General features: G+C 37.8%; 1 long non-coding RNA gene across 1 annotated transcript; it reads right to left on the bottom strand.

The window, feature by feature from the left end:
- Nucleotides 1-833: 833 nt before the first annotated feature.
- Nucleotides 834-1,759, bottom strand: LOC118563184. The gene is made up of 2 exons (XR_004931082.1): nt 1,623-1,759; nt 834-985 (listed from the first exon to the last, which is right to left on the bottom strand). It is a non-coding gene; the product is annotated as an uncharacterized LOC118563184 (long non-coding RNA).
- Nucleotides 1,760-12,380: the final 10,621 nt, after the last annotated feature.

Raw genomic sequence — 12,380 nt, 5'->3', positions numbered from 1 at the left:
CAGCTTACATTCAATATTAAAACCCCTTGGTCAACTTACGGGCTGAGTAAATAAAACAGACAATTGGAACGATTTTTCACTCTCTAAAGCAGAGGGCAGCTAAACAAGCACAGTCGCGATTCAGTTGAGGCAGTTACGTAATATTGATTCCCAAAAAGGGACTGTTAAATGCTTAAGTGAACATAGTGTCTTGTTATCTATTTTTGTATGACAGTTTTAGGGTGGGTGTCTTGTTCTAGACCACCATGATGAGAATGCTGTTTCGTATGGGATGCTGCAATATGAAAAGCTCAAGCAGCGCATGCTGCTTCAGCATGGGATGTACAGTAAATGTAATTAATTTAGAGTCTATTCATGTACACTATGGTACAGTTATATATCTCACCCATTTATTGTTTGTTTAAATTTTGGTTGGGCAGATTGTGGTATCATTCAGTGATGCATTTTCTTCCAATTCAAAAACCCTCTGGATGTCTAAGTTTTAATGTATAAATTTTAAATCAAGAAGATATTTGACTGAATCTGCAACTCACAGTTGTGGATTGGAGTTGTTTGCTTGTTTACTTTAGTGGTTCTCTGGTCATGAAGTAATATTAAATAATGTCTTGATGTTCTTCAGAGGTGAGAGAAATAAATAAATTAGGTGGAAAAAGAGAAAGTGTATTTAAAACATGTACTGCATGCAAACATCACAAAAGGCCAAGACTGTGAGACAAAAAAGTACCATCAGAGTTTAATTAACACACTTTAATTTTAACCCTTGTACAAGCCATACCAGCCATCCTTTACAAATATTGCAAAAAAATATATTTGGATATATGACACTTGTTTTCTTGAGTTCAGTTAATGCTGACAGGCAAAATTGGTGTACTGATCGACCATCTCCTCCATGCCCATTCAAGTAGGACGATGTTCATCAAGCTGGCACTCTGCTTCTGTGGGCCAGTACTTAATCCAGGTCCTCTCCCCGAGCACATACTGAAACCTGGAAAAGGCATGGGCAGAGGTACACTGAAAGGTAAAGTGAGCAGTTTCACAGACAAAAAAAAATGTGGGATGACATGCCTTTATGCAATGTCTTGGTACACTGTCAAACCCTAACAGATTGGCCAGTATTAAATAAGATACCGTGACATGTCAGTCAATTGATGTCAAGAATTAATCAGCATAAACCTAGCTCATAACTATCCATTCGTTGGACCATTCGTTTATTTTCCATATTTCTTTATATTAAATACTGAAACAAAACAGGGATTTCATTTCTCATTATTGGTTTTCTGCAACCAGATCAAAAGATAAATGAACTTTAACCAATCAACTAACTATTTACTAACATAGATCCAAATATTTTGACAGGAGCTTGTTGATGGCTACGAGAAGAATACGGTGTCTCAGCAAATTGCTAAAGGACATTTTTCCAAATATTAGTGTGGGTTAATGCATAAGTGAGAGGAAATGTAAAGTTGTCCTCCCACTTATTGTTCATAAAAGTAATCCATTTTATGTTTTATTGCCAGTCTATCCTTATACCAAAAACATGTGTAATGTTTTGACCGAAACTGTCCCTTTTGGTGAGCAAAAAAAGCTTTCAAATGAATCCTATTGCACGAACAGCTGCTTACGTTTGCGTCTGGTCATCTCTGTGGATGTCTTTAGATGATCCCATGATGAGGTAAGTTTTGTCTCTTACCAGATTTAAACTTTCTCTGCAATGCTGATAACTGAGGAATGAGCACAGCTTACCACCAGGACAAACATCAATACTTTCTGTGGTAGAAGTGCAGAACAAGAAGAGACAAAGAGCTTCAGCTTACACAAGTGTTTGAAGGTGAAATATGTAGCGTTGTCATACACATCAACTCAAAATTTAAACGTAGAGCCCTTTACAAAGATCAGATCGTTATGCAGACACGGAAAATTCTTTTTTGTAAAAGGAGGAGGGAATGAAAGAAAGAAATACACTTACTAGATTAGTATTAAATTGCACTACAGTAGAAATAATCTATACATTGACTTGGGTATAATTTCCTTCCCACAAGCTATGTGTATTTTAACACAATTAGGTTCCACAAAAAAAAAAAAAAAAATACCAATAATGTTTTTAAACCTTTTCATGCCATTAAAAGTTATTAATACCCACCTTCTAATAACTAGCATTGTACTGAAGAGAAATCTAGGATTATTTTTGTTCTCCTCAATTAATGATAAAAGATATGCTGCTCTAACTCTGCAAGGGGTCTTGTTATACAACAATAGACTGTCCCTCTTGATTAGGTAGGATTCCTCTTGGTGTGTAGAGCGCCATTTTTTCTCCAGTTTCCTAACATTGTGCTTCAAGGAACACAGCTCTGAATTCATTCTTCAACCAAGGGCAGATTTCTGGAGTTAATGACCCAGAATTGGTCCTATTAAACTATTCTGTCATCTAAGCCGTGTATCTCTATAGCTTCTCTAGAGATACCACAACCTTACTATGACCCACCTAGTGTGCTCTTCTGCATTTTAATGACATTTGGTCTTTGCCATTTCTTTTCTAATGTTCTATGTCAAATTATTGAGGCCTTCAAAGAATGTAAGATTAACATTAGGCTATTTTTCAAGGAAGATGGTTGCACTGGGTTTTTGTTAGGGGTGAAAGAGAAAAGGGGGTTGAATACATACGCTTGCCACATTTTGCAGATTTAGCAAAAACTGAAATTGAACTCATCTACTCTTGGATTTTTGATACTTTTGCAAATAGCTGTCAGTTTTGGGAATGCATTGCAGTAAATTATGTTTTACCCATCCTAATCTCTTCATACAGACCATTCTTGTTTACCTTCTGCACAGGTGCATTCATAACTTCTACAGAGCTGCAGCAGTTTTCCACCCTTCCTCTCTGGATGGTAGAATTTCACAGAAGGTGTTTCTGAGATGGAAAATATATATATCCGAAAACATTTTATTCTTAGTGAATGAGAAATAGCATTAAGGCAATTCCACAAAAAAAACCTAAGATGACAAAACCTATAGCCCATTACTCTAAAATTTACTCTCGTAGTACTCGTAGTACTCATAAACAGAGACAGCCACTGGTTGTAAAACGCCCACTTTCAAGGTTTGATGGACCCTTAAACTGATCTCTTCTGTTAGTGTGTGAGAAACCTGGGGCCCGTTCTTCCTACGTTGCTTAAAACATGTAAGATCAAATGAGACATCCAAGATAATATCAACCGGCTAATCATGGCTTATTGGGTTCTTCTTCGAACACACCTGTTGTTTATGATTAGTATTGTAACGTTCTGTTGTGGTTTAGGTTATTTTCAGTTAGCCAACTTTTCTGTTTTAGGATTTATTTCTGTGTTGTGTTGTTTTTGATTTGTGCTTAGTCTGTTTTAAGTCATCTGGTCTTGGTTATTATTTATGTCAGCTCGTGTCCTTTAGTCTTGCTTTCTATCTTAGGTTTTCTCTTTATTTGTCTGTATGTTCCTTCAATTACTTTCACCTGTTTTGGTTAATTGGTCCCGCCCTGCTCACCTGTTCCATCCTCCTATTTAAGTCTCCTTAGTTGTTTGTGTGTTGCCGGAACGTCTTGTGTTTATCCCTCTCGCCAGCCTGCGGTAAGCTCTTTCCAGCCTTTGATTATTTTTGTGTACAACCTGCCTGTCTGCCAGTCCGTGCCTGTTCTGATTTTTGCCTTTCAGTTTTTTGAGTCCGCCTTTTTGCCACCTGGATTTTGTTAATAAACCCCTTTTTAAAATACAGCTCCGTGTCTGGCTCACATTTGGGTTCAACATTAGCAATTCATTACAAGTATGGCTGGATTGAGTTATCTGAGATAACTGCGCGTTCATGTATCGGTTTAAAAGGGGAAATGTGTCGATAGTAGAAACAATGATCAGCAACGCTGCCTGTCCGTCACTCCCATTGTGTGCTAAAACTTGCTGAGCCTTTAATAAACATCTTAAACTGTTCCCGAGTCTGATTCTGTCTGCATGTGGGCCAAACACCTTAAAACTATGACAACAATAAATACTGGAAAAAATGGAACATTCATCAGAACTTGACACCAACTGTATAAGTAATGTAATTATTGTTTTCCTTTTTTCTTGGATTATCATTCAACTGCTCCTGTCAAACTAGTTGTTCTGTAATTTTTGTTGGAGGGCGGTCCAATTGTCCAATGTAGGTATGTTTGTATGTGTATTTCTAAAACTACACCTCAAAGTCTGTTAAAGCCAGGAGAGAGGGCTAGCAAAAAGTAGCAGACAAATTAAATGCGTAAGTACTATACATGGTAGATGTTTTTATCACTTTCTACAGTAGGTATTTTTGCATGTTAATAATTTCATATTTACTTTGTTCTTTTATGTCAGAGCCTTCACGGGACCTTAGATATTGGAAGTAAAGGACGTGTGCAAACTGGGAATATGACCAAAAAATTCTTTATCTCTATAAAATGAAGTTTTTCCTTTTCCAAGTCATCCACAGTTTACATGGTCAAAAACTGTATTGCTCCATGTCTAGATAATCCATCCATAGTTTTTTCTAATACAATATACGGCTCGACAAGGAAGCAAGCCTTTCAAAGTAAAACTAAACTTCACAATAAATTGCCCTGAACAAATCTTCCTACTGAATATGATAAAAAATAAAAAGCAAACAATCATACAAATAACTTAAATATTTTCTATTTATGGCTCTAACACAACTTTTACCTCTTTAAAAGCCACTGTTAAATGATGTCTTTGTCTGTTTATAACAGCCACCAAGAAAAATCTCTCTACAATTACACTGTCGCGCTGCGCTAAAGGATCCTGTCTATTGCGCAATATGCAATTTAATTCGAAAAGCTCTGAAATTATTCTTGCACCTTCCGCAACAGGTTGCTGTCGTAAAAATAGACCTGGCTACGACAGACTTTCCTATCTCCTCCGCTTATAAAGCCGTGATCTAACCCTGTTTACATGAAATAAGCCTGCTCTCGAGCAGGCTTAATACCGCGCACATGTTGCTATGACAACAAGTACAGGATGTCTTTCAAAGAACCAAACGATCCAGGATCATGCCAAATCGTCAACAATCAAATCCAGCTAACTGAGTTAGCGACATACGAAGAACGGGCCCCAGGAACTGATTCTAGCCTTAACTCTCCGCCCAACATGGTCAGTACTGGATACAGTCCGGAAATAGGAGTGTTTACGATATATGTGGGTAGAGAGCTGTCCTGCGGTGCGGGAAACTATTCTGTTGTGTTTTTTTTTGTCTCAAACAAATGTTTAATCCCCTGCCAAGTTACCAACAATCTTTCCCAACATTTAACCTCTCTGTCTGCCTTACCTTTTTACTGGTTGTGTTTCCCAAAGTGCAACAAACCAACTTTCTGTTGTTTCTCCGTAAATTCCTTCATATGTTTCTTACTTTTAACATACTGTTTTACCAAATACTTGCCAAGCTGCTCACCATTTTCCAGGCGTTTTTCTTCGGCTGTAACTGTTTCCACAACTTTTTGTCTCCACTCAGGCGGCGTGTTTTTGTCCAACGTTTCATGCGTTTCAACAAAACCCATCAGCGCCTCGACCTGCTCTCCTTAAGATTTCCAGGGAGCAGAGCCCCATTGATTATCCTGAATATCCTGATCAAATGCTCCCTCCATGATCCTCGCCTTCTTACTTGTTTCTCCAAATTACACTCAACTCGACACAGTAGTTTTCCACCGTAAATACCACATGTGCGAACGTGATTCACAGCCAGACATAAGCATACATAACCTCTCGCACACACACACAAACCTCGTGTCTACACACACACATATACAGACCCATACTTAGGAGCTGCGAACTCCGCTTTTTGTTTCTCACACAATGGTTTCCATTTTAACCGAGACAAAATGTTGGACAAAACATGACAAACACAACATATAAAGACAGACAGCTTGCACGTCACAGAGAGACCTTTATCCCCCTTCCGTATTCATCAGAATCGTCTCTCTTTGTATTAAACAAACCTTATGATCTAACTGCCGTGCCTTCAAACCCCGTTTGGAGGCTAAGAGATATTTAACTTATCTCTCTGGGATCCCTTTTATTCAATCTCTATTCTTCTCTTCTATTATCCAACAGCTTCTCCAAATAAGAATCTTTGCTGTCTTAGTCTCAACTTTTAAAGATGTTAACGTCTCTTGACCGTTTCTATCGCTGCGCTTCATTTGAGAGTTCCATTGCTCAGAGATAGCGCTCCATCTCGGCCTCAAAAATCACAAATACTCCTCAGCCTGGAGTTAAGGTGGCCAATCCTTAGAACTATTTTTCATCTTTGTATTTTATCTTTTTTCTTTTATTTTATTCATATTTTCTCGTTTTTGTCTTATTTTACGTTTTTGACGTAGACTTAAACATAAATCCCATTCAATCCTTTCTCGGTTTCAACATAAATTCCATTCTCATTGAGTTGTTCAGTTCAACCTCTGATATTTTGAGAAAAGAGTCTCTCATCCACAGCACCACTTAAATTTAGCCTAAACGTCTAATATTGGGCCAACATAGAATCGAAAATCTCCTTACCTTTTTTTCGGGTCGACCCGTGGTGCTGTAGACTATTCCTCCTTCGTGCCCAAATTCAAAAGGTTCCTCTACTTACAGCCAAATCCGGGTCATGGCAACCAAGTGCTAAGACTACGGGTCCGTTCCTACTCCATTTTACCACGGCCCGTCTCACCCATCCGGTTTGATGATTTGGCAGCAAGGGAAGAGACAATTATCAGAGAGCAAACACTTAAAACATACATATATTTATTGCAATTGGGAATTCCAAAATTGGGAGACAGCACTTACAAACTTATCAGCGACGAGCATAGCCTATTTTATCCCGACGTGCCTTCAACGCAATTGCAAGTTGTTGTCTCATCGTATAAACCCAAAGCATGTCTTTTTAACCCCTCCAGGACTCCTGAGGGGGTTGGGCTAACCCCCCTCTGGAGACATCCAATCTCCAGCAGATATGCGCTTCCTGACAGTTCGGCCGTTAGATGTAAGTAATGGCCCTGGCCTGTTTCTTGGGAGTGGACTAAGATAACCTTCAGTGCCATGGGAAAGTTTTCAAAACCGTTAACTAATCTACAAACCCTCATAAATACCTCCCGAGATGTTCTGCGCCTGGCACCATTTACTGAAGCCTAAATGCAATCCTTGTTCTGCAAAGAACTCCCGATCCCAGGTTACTGTGTTAAAAGTTAAATCTGTATAACTTTAAAATACACTATTACCATATAAATGATTATATATGTTCATAACACGAACCAGTTGTTGACTGGGTTGGACAACTTTAATTATAATTGCAATTGGATTTTTAACCGTTACTCCTTCATCATAAACCAATAAAAATGTCTGTTTATTTAGTTTTTAACTCAAAAAGAGATAATTCTGTAACTCTTAGACACTATTCAATTACTGACTCAAAATAGTCACAAACACCTATGATTTTTCTAGTGATGTATTAAACTGACAATTCCCTGTTACAGTAATTGTTCTAGAAACAATACTAAAATACTAGAAAAAACTACTCACTACTAAATAGAACTTGGAAAAGAAAACAAATGAAAATAAGTCAATCAAAATGGATTAATTGAGAGGACGCAATCTGTAATCGATTCAGTTGACTTGCAAACTTATTGACATCAACACTGACTATCACATCAACATGTCAGCACTTTGAGGTAACAGCATCGAAAGAATACTGGCTAAATAGCTCTGAGGTAGCAAAGTTGGTATACCAAAACAGGCCTGAGGCTGAGAACGGGAAGGCTTCTGGCTAAACTAGACGCTAGCAATGTTAGTTCATGTACGGATTGCTTCTAACTCGTAGTTCGGTGGCGTTCAGCTAACGGTAAGGCAAGGCAAGGCAAGGCAAGGCAAATTTATTTATATAGCACAATTCAGTACAGGGACAATGCAAAGTGCTTTACATGATTAAAATATAGCAAATTAAAACAGAATAAAGCACGGAGACGGAGATGAGCGGCTGAGATCTCGCGAGAGCTGTGCGTAAGTAAAATGGAGGCGTTCATGTAATTCAAATCAAACAAGCTAAGGTAAGAACGAACCAATAATTGAAAATAATACAAAGTTAAAGCCCAAACATTTACAACTGTCTTATTTTTTACGAGGGAACAAACTGGACGAAGAGACCGTGACGAGCCTGGAGTGCTACCTGGACGAGTGTTTTGATAGCATCGTGATGGGGAAGGCCCAGAAGCCTACGGCTGCTAGCACACCGTCACTTAAGCGCACTCGTTCTAATTCCACCAGTGCGTCATCTTCATCCACTCTGTCTCCCGACAGGAACTTCAGTGACATCTTGGAATCCATCGACAAGAAGCTTACCAGCCTTGACGCGCGTCTCACCTTGGTAGAGGTTCTACATAAGGAGTTTCAGTCTCTGAGAGAATCGGTGGAGTTTAGCCAAGCCCAGCTAACAGCTATGGCCGCCGAGAATGACGCGCTGAGGGGGAAGGTTACGGAGCTGACCGAAGGGATTATCCAGCTTTCCGGCGAAAATAAGAAAATGAAGGAATCCATTCTGGACATACAGTCGCGAAGTATGAGAGATAATCTCATCTTTGCAGGCATCCAGGAGCAGCAGGGAGAGATAGCAGAAGAAACGGTCCGGAACTTTCTCCAGCAGAAGCTAAAAATCCCGGCGGATCAGGTAAAAAACATCACTTTTCATCGAGTCCACCGGCTCGGAGGTAAGAAACCCGACAAAACCCGTCCTTGCCCGATCATAGCTAAATTTGAGCATTATAAACAAAAATAATTTGTTAGAAGTTGCGGCAGGGAACTGAGAGGGACAGACTTTAGTGTTAATGATCAGTTTCCTAAGGAAATCCTAGATCGCAGGCGAGTGCTGTTCCCAATCAGGAAGAAATACATGATGGAGGGCGTTAAAGCCACCATATCGGTTGACAGACTTTATATTAATGGAAAGTTGTTGAGGGATCAGAAGATCACCCCTTGGCTTTATTAGTTACACCACAGGTGGACTTAAAGCATGTTTCAATGACTTAAAATAAATAAATAAAATAAATAAATAAAAAAGACGCACAGATCAGTACACGGTGATAAATTAAATACACGCACAGCTCAAGAGCACGTTGGTATGGTTGTTGTTCACGGTTGGGTACACCGAATGTAAAGTTTGTGACATGGAATGTGCATGGGGCTGGCACCAGAGAGAAAAAAATGAAGATCATTAACCAGCTTACTAGATTAAAGGCAGATGTTGTCTTATTGCAAGAAACCCACAAATCAGCTGCAAATGCAAGTGTGCTTAATTCACCTGAGTTCCCTAATGTGTTTGTGGCCTGCTATAACTCTAGACAGAGAGGTGTAGCAATCTTAATCCACAAAAACGTTAGTTTTAAAATATTAGATAAAACTATAGATCCTGAAGGTAGATACATAATAATTAAAATAGCTATCCATAACCAGAAGCTATGTTTTGTCAGTATATATGGTCCAAATGTTGATGACCCCTCTTTTTTCCACCAATTCTTCCTTGCACTTTCAAAACACGGGGATTGTTCACTAATTATAGGAGGTGACTTCAACTTTGGTTTAAATAACGATATAGACAGGTTGAATAAAAAACAGGGGCTCAGCGTAGTTGGCAGTCAGTAAGTGTAGTCAAACAATACATGAGTGATTTTGGTCTTTGCGATGCATGGCGTTCTCTTCATCCTAATAGTAAAGAATACACTTTTTTCTCAAATGTTCACCATTCGTACTCTCGTCTGGACTACTTTCTAATAAGTAGCTCACTGCTGTCGGTTGTTTCAGAGACGGTAATTCATCCTATTGCTATCAGTGATCACGCTCCTGTTACTCTCACCTTAATTAATAAAAAAATAACCACACAAAACAAAACCTGGAGATTTAATACATCACTGCTTAAAGATAAAGAATTTATAAAATTCAGTAAAGAACAGTGGGCCTCATACTTAGAATACAATGATCAACCAGGTACATCGGCATCGATATTGTGGGAAGCTGGAAAAGCAGTGATGAGAGGTAAAATAATTTCTTTCTCATCTCATAAAAAGAAAAAAGAGAACAAAACGATTCAGGAATTAGAAGAAAAACTTAAGTTACTAGAATCCTCTCAAGAAGAAGGAAAGTTAGGTAAAATCCGTGAAGTAAAATTAGAACTGAACCACTATATTGAAAAGCAAAATAGATTTCTAATACAAAGACTCCGAATAGAACATTTTGAACATGGCAATAAGTCAGGAAGCTTTCTAGCTAATCAGCTTAAAATAAATAAGGAGAAAACTACTATATTTGCAGTTACAGATTCAACTGGTAATACAGTAAGTGAATAAATAATACCTTCCGCGATTTCTACAAATCTTTATACACACCACAGATAAATCCATCAGAGAAGGATATTAAGCAATTTCTGGATAAAATTACACTTCCTAAATTATCAGATAACCAAAGAATGACACTGGATTCCCCGCTGACAACAGCTGAAACCCAGGAAGCTCTTAAAAGCATGCCTAATAAAAAGGCTCCAGGTCCAGATGGATTCCCCACTGAGTTTTATAAAGAGTTCTGGAATATTCTAGCCCCAACGTTCCACAGAATGTTGCAGGAAATACAGGAAAAAGGTAGATTTCCAGCTAATATGAACTCTGCCGCCATCAGCCTTCTGCTCAAGCCAGACAAAGATCCTGTGTTGCCCACTAGTTATCGTCCCATATCCTTAATTAATGTGGATATTAAGATAATCTGTAAAGGTTTTGCAAAAAGATTAGACAAAGTAACTCCTCTAATAATACATCCAGATCAAACTGGTTTCATCAGAGGAAGGCAGTCATCCACAAATACACGCCGATTACTTAATTTAATTGTTTATTCCTACAGTAAAAACATTAAAACCAATATATTGTCTTTAGACACAGAAAAAGCATTTGATAGAGTAAATTGGAAATTTTTATTCGCTACTCTTCATAAATTCGGTTTTGGCGATTTATTAATAAATTGGTTAAAAATTCTATACAAGTCAGGACAAATAATCAAATATCTTCCAGTTTTTGTCTACAGAGGGGCACCAGGCAAGGATGCCCTCTTTCTCCATCAATTTTTGCCATCTTTATAGAACCTCTAGCAGCAACAATCAGACAAACAAAAGCTGTAAAAGGTATAAAATGCATGAAAATAGAGCACAAGATTATTCTGTACGCGGATGATGTATTACTTTATCTCCAGCATTCAAATAATTCTCTTTTACAAGTAATTAGAATACTAGAATCTTTCTCTAAAGTATCAGATTACTTGTTAAACTGGTCTAAATCTACGGTACTGTCAATTAATTGCTCTCTCGAAAACTCCCTAGATTTACAAATGCAATCAGGAAATATTAAATATTTAGGTATTACTGTGTCGAATAAATTAACGGATTTACTTAAACTTAACCATGCCCCATTTTTAAACAGGATAAAAGAGGACCTTGAAAGGTGGAAATCGCTTCCAATCACACTTATGGGTAGGGTAGCTTCAATAAAAATGATGGTCCTACCTAGAATTAATTATTTATTTTCAATGGTCCCCAATAAACCATCATCTGACTGGTTTAAATCTCTAGACTCTGCCATTTCTAAATTTCTTTGGAAAGATAAACCCCCACGTATTAGCTTAAAGACAATACAGAAGACTAAAGATAGGGGAGGATTAGATCTGCCTAACTTCCATAATAGGCTACAATACATCTCTAAATGGATAAAAAATAGTCTTTTAGATGAGCCTTGGCTAGATATAGAAGAGGAAATGTGCAATAATATCATGATTTCAGATCTGCCGTTTATTAGCTCAAATATAAAACGGCATACATGCTTCAAAAATATCAACATTAGTTCTACTATGACAGCATGGTGGGAGTTCCTTAAAATGACAAAGTCATCCCTTATCCCATGCAGTCGTACACCTATCTGGAATAACCCTGATATCCTACAAAATAATAAAATGATATACTTTACTGGAAGAATAAAGGTATTAAATATCTGGAACATCTACTTGACGGAACCGAGTTCATCAATTTTGCTAAACTAAATATGCAATATGGCATTAGTAAAAATAAATTCTTGGAATATGAACAACTTAAATCTATAATAAAAATACATATAAGCATATATAATATATAACTAATATATTAGAGTTCCTAGATTTAACCCCCCCAAACTACTGTCTAAATCATACAGGACACTGACTAAAATAGATGATTCGATATCTCTTCCTGTAATGAAGTGGGAAAAGGATTTATCAGGCACCTTTGAACAAAATTTCTGGGCTCAGACATGTCTAAGAACTTTCAAATTGACTAGAAACACCAACTTACAACTAATA

This window comes from Fundulus heteroclitus, chromosome 5, assembly GCF_011125445.2.
Source record: "Fundulus heteroclitus isolate FHET01 chromosome 5, MU-UCD_Fhet_4.1, whole genome shotgun sequence".
Classification (NCBI taxonomy): domain Eukaryota; kingdom Metazoa; phylum Chordata; class Actinopteri; order Cyprinodontiformes; family Fundulidae; genus Fundulus; species Fundulus heteroclitus.
This window is presented reverse-complemented; position numbering and strand designations above follow the sequence as displayed.